General features: G+C 41.5%; 1 long non-coding RNA gene across 1 annotated transcript in view; it reads right to left on the bottom strand.

The window, feature by feature from the left end:
• Nucleotides 1-3,251: 3,251 nt before the first annotated feature.
• The window catches only part of LOC123513433, an 18,779-nt gene continuing 11,049 nt past the window's right edge, over nt 3,252-10,981 (bottom strand). The window contains exon 2 of the long non-coding RNA XR_006677368.1: nt 3,252-3,343. This is a non-coding gene — a long non-coding RNA (uncharacterized LOC123513433). The remainder of the gene's footprint in view (nt 3,344-10,981) is intronic.

The raw sequence follows: 10,981 nt of genomic DNA, 5'->3' as shown, positions 1-10,981 counted from the left end.
TTTCCCAAATTGGTGTGTGTGTGTGTGTGTGTGTGTGTGTGTGTGTGTGTGTGTGTGTGTGTGTGTGTGTGTGTGTGTGTGTATTTACCTAGTTGTATTTTACGGGAGGGGAGCCTATGGTGGTGTTGTCGCATCTCTGTATCTCACAGTGTCTAATTTTGTGTTCAAGTGGTGGTGGTGGTGGACTTTGCACACACCACCTCTCTGTCCAGTCTGTTCCATATATCTATCACTCTCTCTGTCTTCAGTCTCTTTCTCACCGTTGAAATGTTGCATCCCTTTCTATATTTTATCGCTATTTTCATGGTAACTGTTCTACTGATCTTGCTAACTGCATGCCTCCCTTCCTCCTGTGGCCACGCTGCACAAGGCTTTCTTCTTCCTCTCATTCCTATTCTGTCCAACTCTCTAATGCAAGAGTTAATCAGTACGCTCAATCATTCATCCCTTTCACTAGTAAACTCTGGAACTCCCTCCCTGCATCTGTATTTCCGAATTCCTATAACTTGTCTTCTTTTAAGAGGGAGGTATCGAGGCATTTGCTCCCCTAATTCTGGCTGACGGTTTTGGCACTTTTGAACTCTTTGGAGAGCCAGCGCTCAAGTGGGCCTTTTTCTAACTTTCTTTTTTTTTGCCCTTGGCTGGCCCTCTTCCCTACATTAAAAAAAAAAAAAAAAAAAAAAAAAAGCTGTTTTTCTTGAAGTCTCTTCTGTAGTTCTTTTGTGAGTTTTAGTCTATGTCCTCTTGTGTCCCTTGTGTCCCTCTTCAGCAGGTCCATCCTATCAGGAAGCTCCATATTATTCATTATTCTGTAGATGGTCGACAGGTCGCCTCTTTCTCTTCTCTGCTCCAGTGTTGGTCAGTCCAGTCTCTTTTCATACGTAAGAGCCGACGAGGTTGGGGCCAGTTTGGTGGCCGCTCTTTGTAGCCTTTCAATTTTGGTGATATTCTTCCTGGTGTGAGGTGACCACAGTACTGCTGCATACTCCAGTCGTGGTCTAATCAAGGATGCCAATAACTTTTTCACCATATCTTCATCAATATATGTGAATGCAATTGTAATATTTCTCAGTAAGTTGTAGGTCTCACCAACAATTTGATTGATATGTTTATTGGGGGACATTTCCTTTGTTATGAGAACTCCCAGGTCCTTTTCACTTTCCACCTTCTTAATCTTCTCTTCTCCAAGTTTGTATTGTCTTGTTATCCTATTTTTGCTCTTCTCAAATTCCATTATGCTACATTTGTTAATGTTGAATTCCATCTCCCATCTTTTCCTCCATTCCCATAGTCAGTTATCTAAGTCCTGCTGTAGAGTTCCACCATCATCGTGCGAGCCAACTTTCTTCAAAAGTTTTGTGTCGTCTGCAAAGAAACTCGTGAAGCTTTAATTTGTGTATGGGTGACTTTTGACGTGCTGGAACGCATTCCTTACTATTACATGTTGTAATGGGTTCGGTATACGGTAATTTTGATTTACGCTAAGGTTTTCAGGAACGCACGTGTACCGTATAACAAGGACTTACTGTATATTGTTATGATATTGTATTTTTGATTGATTGATTTCAGCTTCAATATGGCCTGTGAAGGAAAAGGTTTGTAATCTATTTTCTGTATAGCATGTTTATTGTTAAGTCCTCGTTTGTTAGTGTGTCGTGCATGAATACCTTTTTTCGACCTAACAATTAGTCGTATGTTGTATCTATGGTGGTGTTTGCTTGATTTAGGTTGAACCAATACTAAAGTGTGCTTATTGTGTTGTACAGTTTTGTGCATGAGAAGTGAATGTTATTACCTTGAGGTTTTCCTATTACACTTGTGTGTAGTTTGTATTGCTTTGCTTTACATTACATTGTTTTTGCTTTGCCTCACTGATTATATTCATATCCTTGACCAAATATACTTTATTGCCAGTCTAACTGGTTTTCATGAATGGAAAGACAATGGTATGATTTTTTTTCCTGAATTGAAACATGTTTGTTTGCATTGATGTAGGATACCTAGCTATGTGTTAAAATGCCTAATGTATATTTGACTTGCTTGTGTGACGTCTCTGCTTGATGTGATCAACTATGTAGCTTTTGTCTGCATGTACACCAATTTACTTTTCTCTATATATACCTTACTTCTTTTGCTTGTTACATTTATTGTGTATGGTTCAAAAAACTGAAATTCACTCAACATGTTGTGTTCCATTATAATCATTAGTGACTCAAGTATTTTCTGTTCTGTGAAACTAAGCCCCTCCTCCTACACGTCATTCCTACCCATTATCCTGATAATTACTCAAATGTCAATTTTTCACTGCTTAACTTTTTATCTTTTTTTTTTCAAAGTAATCCCTTTGGAAGAGAATTAAGGGTTAAGACACATTTCAAACTAAGTTGGGCCTCCCACCTTGTTGTTATTTTATGAGAGCCCCTTGTTTGTTTGTTTGTTTGTGTTGCCTTAGGTTAACACCTTTATCATGTAAGACACAGTTTCCCTTACAGTTTTGATCATCACTAGGATTGAGAGACTAACAATTAGTCGTATGTTGTATCTATGGTGGTGTTTGCTTGATTTAGGTTGAACCAATACTAAAGTGTGCTTATTGTGTTGTACAGTTTTGTGCATGAGAAGTGAATGTTATTACCTTGAGGTTTTCCTATTACACTTGTGTGTAGTTTGTATTGCTTTGCTTTACATTGTTTTTGCTTTGCCTCACTGATTATATTCATATCCTTGACCAAATATACTTTATTGCCAGTCTAACTGGTTTTCATGAATGGAAAGACAATGGTATGATTTTTTTTCCTGAATTGAAACATGTTTGTTTGCATTGATGTAGGATACCTAGCTATGTGTTAAAATGCCTAATGTATATTTGACTTGCTTGTGTGACGTCTCTGCTTGATGTGATCAACTATGTAGCTTTTGTCTGCAGGTACACCAATTTACTTTTCTCTATATATACCTTACTTCTTTTGCTTGTTACATTTATTGTGTATGGTTCAAAAAACTGAAATTCACTCAACATGTTGTGTTCCATTATAATCATTAGTGACTCAAGTATTTTCTGTTCTGTGAAACTAAGCCCTCCTCCTACACGTCATTCCTACCCATTATCCTGATAATTACTCAAATGTCAATTTTTCACTGCTTAACTTTTTATCTTTTTTCAAAGTAATCCCTTTGGAAGAGAATTAAGGGTTAAGACACATTTCAAACTAAGTTGGGCCTCCCACCTTGTTGTTATTTTATGAGAGCCCTTGTTTGTTTGTTTGTGTTGCCTTAGGTTAACACCTTTATCATGTAAGACACAGTTTCCCTTACAGTTTTGATCATCACTAGGATTGAGAGACTAGAGTACCCTGACATAGTTTTCTCTTCAACATTTTTAGAACAATAACAACAATTATTATGAGGAGACAAAGCATGATTAATACATTGAAGTATTCATTATTGTTTAAATATCATATTTAGATACTAAACATGAAATAAAAACATAAATAAACCATTGTTTTTCCTGCTACCTTTATTGTAAGTGTTGACTCAACACACTACAAAAGGTACATACACACATACTGTGTATGTGTACCTTTGGGCATGTGTATATTGGACTAAGGACTCCACCCTCTGGTTTTCCAAGCTCAAAGACTTCCTCAGAGGAGACTGCACCTTGAAACCAAACCTGTGCTGTTCTATTGTACAAATAGTCCCTGATCCACCCTAATAATCTACCTTTTACACCTTTGAGAATGAGTTCGTCTATAATAATAACATCTTTGTTGGCCCAGTCGAAGGCACCCTTGAGATCAACGAAAGCTCTAAGGCTAGTATTAACGCTTTGGCCACTAGGTATACGATAAAGGAAGATTAGAACATGGCTAAGGGATGCTGGCGTTGGGTAGCCTGTACGTGACGGAGAAGCAGAGACGAGGGAAGGGAGGCGGAAGGTTGAAGGTAGCCCGGCAGGGTGGATGGGACAAGGGGGAGTGTGTGGCGTGAGGATAACAAGCAGTTAGCAGCGTCTTGTTCCATGTCCCTGTGCGAAAGTATGGCAAGAAAACAAATCGAGTGCGGTATATAATTAATCTCCCACCAATCTCATCTTTTTCTTAGCGCTGAAATGTGTCTCGGTGAGCACAAAGTTAGTGTGATCTTATAGTGAGGTGTGGATGTGAGGGCGTGAGGTGGGAGTGTGTCAGCCAAAGGAAGGGCAGCGCATTCGAAGACAGCCGAGGTGATCCCACACCAGCTGAACATATCCTCGGCCTTTTGTCTTGTGGCGGCGGGCGAGTGAGGTTCCTTGTGTGTGTGCGCGCGTGGCGTCGCGGTTAGTGAAGTGATGCTGTGCATTAGTTTATCCTATTGAGTGCGTCTTCCTCGCGTTGGATTTGGTAAGTTGAGGTTGTTATTTAAGCCTCATTATCACAGCAATAAAGTACTAAGCATTAACCTGAACCACGTGACTCCTATACTGATCTCCGTTAATAATGAAATACTAGCTTTGATAAGCACACCACACTAACTCTCTCCTTCTCCTCTTTACAGGTGAGTACCCATATCACAGGTCACACCGTGGGACTGTCACCGCTGGAGCAACCCTTCGGAATAAAGTAAAGTACGTTAATTACGGTTTGCTAGGCGTTAGGTGTTAGGCACAGGGCGATAGGCGGCGCGGCTAACCATTCTCTTCCAGGTACATGTTAATTATCTAGTCTTCCCCAGTAATGCCTTGGTTAGCGCACCGTGGCGGCGATCCAGGAGCCTCGTGCTGGTGGTGGTGGTGGTGGTGGCGTGGCTGGCTGGCTGGCTGGCTGTGGCGGGCGTGCACGTGCTATCATATGGTATGTGAATGATTGAGTTTAGTAGGGTTAGTGAAATGATGGCCCTTGACATTCATTCCCAATGCTTGTGGCTCTATTAACTGTTTTCGGTGAGCAGTGACTGTGCGGCGGCAGGGGTGAGGAAGGGAGACGTGAGGGGCGGCCAGGTGGTGGTGGACAGTGACCGGCGCCACAGTGACAAGCCTACACGAACATAGTGACAATAGCCATGATAACAACGAAAAGAACAGCGTGTGTGTAGCCTCGGTAAACACGGACACAAGATGGGTTAGGATGTGTGTGTGTGTGTGGCTGGGGGTGAGTGGGTACCTACTGCTGGTGACGGCAGCAGCCAAGACCAGCCGCAGTCTTCACCAGCAGCAAACGTAAGTAATATATTGATGTAAGTCATCATTTCACGGTGCTGTCATGTCATAACCTAACGTTGGTAACCTCCATAACAACATATCAGTGAACTAACACCTGCAGGTACTTCAAAAACCCCAATAATTCAAGCCTTCAATATGTAAACAAACCAGCCCTCTGACCCGTCACCTCATTCTCAAGCCATTATCTGCCTCATCTCTCACTCAGCACAGGCCAGACAGGTCACAAAGTGAAGCTACAGATGTACTCTTTCATGTTCGTCGTTGAAATATATCAGCAATTGTCTAATTTGTGTGTTATGGAAGCTCAGTGAAGGGAAGGGGATGTGACGTCACGAGCCGCCATGTTGTGACGTCATCAGCGGCTCCCGCCCAAATGTCCCGCCGGTCCCAGACTGTCGATCTCCCCTATTATTTATATTTGTCTCTGTTCATTTATTTCGAGTCACAAGCACCTTTTGACGGTTTCCAATGATAGTGGGTTGTGTTTTGCGTGTGTTCCATGCCTGAGTTGAGTGAAGTGCGGTGATTTAGGGTGTGTTTGGGAGTCAGATGAGAGGGCGAAAATACGCTAAAATTTTTCCCCCCGCTGTGAGTGATTTTTTATTTGAGGTTGTAGCGAAGCGTTTGTGTTTTCAAGAAAGGTTTATGATGGAAAAAGTGTGAAAGGCTCCTGATAAGTTAAATATGTGGACTGTAAGAGAGGTTTGTAGCCGTGTTAAAATGTTAAACAACGTCGTTTTTTAAATGTTTATTTTTCTAATTGAGCGTGTTGGCGGGTTTTGATATTTTGAAATGATGGTTATAATTTTTGAAAAGCGTTATCAATCCTGTTGAAGGAAATTGGTGGACTTTGGAATTGTTTTTAAGCATGTCGAAGTGTTAACACTTTATTTATTGTGTTTTTTGAAATATTTTCATTATTCCTCATTCCGGTAATGTTTTTATATTTTAGGAGTTAGTTTTGATTGGTAACAAGTCAGAATTTATATATTAGCGGTGTCCAGCTGCCTTTTTGGGAATCCTCATTTTCAAAATGGTTTGCGTAACGTATATAAGTGACATCATCAAGGGGGGCGGCCCCCAGCTGGACTCAGACCCACATCCCGTTCCTGGCCGGAGGATGTGGGGGTGTTTGATTGTGAAAGTGTGTGTGTGTGTGTGTGTGTGTGTGTGTGTGTGTGTGTGTGTGTGTGTGTGTGTGTGTGTGTGTGTGTGTGTGTGTGTGCGTGCGTGCGTGCGTCTTCCGTTATAAAGGGGAGCCCACTCACCAGACCCAACCAATACTCGCTCCCAGCCGAAGGGTGGGTTTGTGGTGGTGGGTGGTTGTGGTTTGTGTGTGTGTGTGTGTGTGTGTGTGTGTGTGTGTGTGTGTGCGCGTGTGCGTGCGTGTGCGTGCGCCCACCTGCGTGCACTGCGTGCGTGTGTGTGTGTGTCCGTTATCAGGGGAGCCCACCCACCTGACCCAACCAAACACTCGCTCCCAGCCGAAGGGTGGGTTTGTGGTAGGGTGGGTGGTTGTGTGTGTGTGTGTGTGTGTGTGTGTGTGTGTGTGTGTGTGTGTGTGTGTGTGTGTGTGTGTGTGTGTGTGTGTGTGTGTGTGTGTGTGTGTGTGTCTTCGTTATCAAGGGGGAGCCCACCCACCTGACCCAACCCAACACTCCCTCCCAACCGAAGGATGGGTTTGTGGTAGGGTGGGTGGTTGTGGTTGTAGTTGTGTGTGTGTGTGTGTGTGTGTGTGTGTGTGTGTGTGTGTGTGTGTGTGTGTGTGTGTGTGTGTGTGTGTGTGTAATAATAATAACAATAGTAAAGGGTTTATTGAGACAAGCAGCTCTGTAGCTGAAAATAAACATTTTACAGGAGAAATATCCTAATATTACATGCTTAAAATTCATCACAAATTTAGTCAGTGTCCACGAGTTAATTATTTTGATTATTGTGGGCACTGCACTATTTTTGTATGTGTGTATCCGGGCCGGGCACGTATGGGGAGCGGCTTCTGGTGGCGGACACTGTGGCTGGGAAGGGAGCTGCCGGAGGAGTAGGCTCCTGTGGCGCCAGTGGAGAAGCTTTGTGGCAAGCTGGTGGAGGAGGTGTTGGTAGCGAGTGTGAAGGGTGGTGAGGTGTAGGGTGTGGAGGGCCTCCTGGTAGGTAGTGTAGTCGTGTGTGTGTGTGTGTGTGTGTGTGTGTTTTCCTAAGATTAAGCTTTGTGTATTGTTTGGGTGGTAGCTTTAAGATAACTTTGTTATTTTGTTTAGTTTGCTTGTTTGTTTGTTTTATTTTGTGAGTTACTGTGATAATAATATTGTGTGTGTGTGTGTGTGTGTCTGTCTTGTCTGTGTGGGCGTTGGGGACAGATAGAGAGGATGTTAGAAGAAAACGATCACGCGAAATTTTGGCAAGCGATTAACTGGGCCAGGGAACTAATGGTTTTGTTTTACATTAATTCTCTTTCACTCGTTAACATTTGGTTTTAGGTCAGTGTTGGATGCCTGAGAAGAGAGTTTATATTGTCTAATATTTTTCGAAAGAAATATAAAGTGGAAATGGCTGGATGTTTTGGTAGCGTTATAAGTGGAAATGTTTATATACATTTTATATACTTAATTTAGACAGTTTTTTAAAACTAGTTAAGCAGGAGATGTTTTGATGGTTTGGATACTAATTAAAGTATCTATCAAGTCATAAAAAAGTAAGCTCCCTCCCTACCGCCCAGTTCGTCGATATTTTGCCTAATATCTAGTGATTTCTACGTGTTTTCCTGTGTTTCTTGGCTCAGGTGTGTAGATATTAGTAGCAGAAGGAAGAAGGAAAGAGAGATAAAGGAGGGTGAAGAGGAAGGAATGAGAAAGGGAGGAATAAGTGGAGGAGCAGGCAAGCCACAATAGGTACTCTCCCTCCACTTCCTCAATATTTTGCCTAATATCTCGTGTTTTCTAAGTGTTTTGATGTGTTTCTAGGCTCAGGCGTGTAGATGGGAGCAGGAGAAGAAAGAACAAAGGAAGAGGACGAAGAAGAAAGGAAAAATGGAAGTGGAAGAAGAGGAGGAGCCAAGCCACAATATTTAGGTAAGTCCCCTTTTTAATGTTACTGTTCTTTATAACGCATTTTGTGTTTTTGGGTTATATCTAAAAGTATTTTGAGTGTGTTTGGTAGTGTTGCAGGGTGTTTTGGGTGTATTTTGTGTGTTTTCAGTGTGTGTTGAGATGTTTTAAGTATATTTTACTTATCTTGAGTGTGGTGTAGAGGGTGTTTGAATATATGGGTGTGTTCTGAGTGCGGTTAGGGAATTTTGAGTTGTTGTATGGTGTATTGAGTGTGTTTTAGTTTAGTTTTAAGGGTTTTAAGTGGTCTGTGCATGATATCTATCTTTGATAAGGTTGATATCAATGTAATCTGTCAATACATCCATCAAACCTCTCTTAAAACCCGTGTGATTCTGATTTGTAAAGCGCAGTTCTGGCATCATCTTTTTAGCAATCTTCTGTATCTGTTCTAATCTTCTTATATCCTTTTCAGAACTCGTGGAGACCACACCACAGCTGCATATTCCAGCCTTGGGCGTATCATGCTTGTGATGATTTTTTTCATCATATCTTTGTCCATGAATTGAAATGTCATTCTTATATTTGTCAACATTTTACATGATAATCCAAATATCTCCATTACATGACATTTCTTGGCATTAAACTCCAATTTCCACTTCCTGCTCCATTCATAGATCTTGTTTATATCTTCCTGTTGTAACAGCAAAACGTCCTCCCTGGTTTTGATAACTCTTAGCAGCTTTGCATCATCAGGCAAATAGATTAATATAACTGTTTACCCCATTGTGAATGTCGTTTACATAAAACTTCGACGAAGAAGGACTGGTCACTCAATATGGAGAGTAACTGTTTGGTCTGCGGGAATACCGTGCGCCCTTTACAGGTAAAATGAAATCTAAGTGTATTCTTATAATGTGATAATCACATATTGGTACGCGGATGAAAACTGTGTGCGTGTGTATGTGCATGTGTTTAGAGAGCCTGCAGACTCTTTATTAATGATACTTTATATTATTTACAGGAGGCGTTGTTATGCGATAGTTGCAATTTGTGGCAACATCGTAAATGTGGAACTGGAATAACTAGGGCCGCATATCGTGCAGCAGTGAGAGAGGGAGGAAATTGACTGGATGTGTCACCTGTGCTTCTCCCAAGCAAATGAAATCCCAGTGCCTATCAATGGTGCAAATGAAACCCAGTGCCTATCAATGGTGCTGTGGCAGCAGGGCACTCTGAAACAGAAAGTCCCAGTGAAATTGTGACATATGAAAAAGTTTGTTCTTCCACACAGAGAGGGCAACATAAACTTATAGATAGTGTCGGGTATTCATACACTGTGAAAAGGAAAACTAACGTTTGTGTACATTGGCGTTGTACTGTAAGAAATAAAAACACAACATGCCCTGCAGTAATAAAAGAACATAATAATAATGAGTATATTCGGGGAGAGATGGACCACTGCCATCCACCCGAAGCCTGCCCTGCCCTCTCATCAAAAGTGTCATCCATAGTTAAGACAAAGGCAATGGAAGATGTCTTCCGCCCCGCAGCAGACATAGTAGACGAGGTTCTAAGGAACACGTGGACCCAAATGTTCCTCTGACTTCACTTCCTGCTCCTATTAACTTGGCGCGTCAAGGAAACCGAAGACGCAGGGCAAACAGACCAGACGAGCCACTTGACCTGAACTTTGACTTAAATGAGGATCACATACCATCAGAGTTTTTAAAATATGATGTTCGTGTAGGTGAAAGGCGCCATTTGATTTTGCTACTAATGATCAGCTGAAGCTACTTGCAAAGGCAAAACGATGGTATGCTGACGCCACTTTTAAAGTTGTGAGACAGCCCTTCACGCAGCTCTTTAGCATTCATGCATTTGTGCAGCGTGATGGAAATTTTAAACAAGTTCCTCTTTTATTTGCTCTAATGTCAGGAAAACGGAGGAGAGACTATAAGAAAATTCTGGCTAAAACAAAAGAAATCATCGGTGATAGTTTTAAATTAACGGAAATTTTAATTGATTTCGAGGCAAGCGTTTGGCGCGCAATTCCTGAAATCTTCCCAGAGGTTGAGATTCGTGGGTGTGTATTTCATTGGGGCCAAGCCGTATGGAGGAAAATGCAAGAACTTGGCCTTCAGAGTCCTTATACTAATGACGTTGATATGCACAAGTACTTAAGAAAGCTACTTTCTCTGCCATATGTGCCAGCCGAGAACATTGAAGATTTATTCATGAGATTTTACAGGAAAGCCAACGGATCGCCACCACTGCTACAACTTCTTGACTATGTCAGGACAACGTGGATTACCTCAAGCATATGGCCTCCGACTTCTTGGTGCGCATTCCAACGAAGTATACGCACAAACAACGATGTTGAAGGTTGGCACTGCAGACTAAATTTGAAGGCGAGGAAAGGCCAACTAAACTTTACCTGTTAGTAAAACTTCTACATGATGAAGCCAAGCTGGTCTCCATTCAAGTAAGGTTTTGTCGGATGGAAAAGTTTTGAGGTACCAGAAAAAAAGTATCGGAAACAACATGGACAACTTGTGTACCTATGGGAAGAATTCAATAATGGCCAGCGTTCTACCAAGAACTTACTAAGGGCTGTCTCACATCATATTGCAGTTAATCCATAATTTTAACATTTGATTGCATGTATTTTATTGTTTTAGTTGTATTTTACTTTTGGTTTCATTTCATTGTTTTTAGTTGTATTTTACTTTTGATTTCA

The sequence above is a fragment of the Portunus trituberculatus genome, chromosome 36 (assembly GCF_017591435.1).
Source record: "Portunus trituberculatus isolate SZX2019 chromosome 36, ASM1759143v1, whole genome shotgun sequence".
Taxonomy (NCBI): Eukaryota; Metazoa; Arthropoda; class Malacostraca; order Decapoda; family Portunidae; genus Portunus; species Portunus trituberculatus.
The sequence above is the reverse complement of the archived record's forward strand: the minus strand, read 5'-3'. Positions and strand labels throughout refer to the sequence as shown.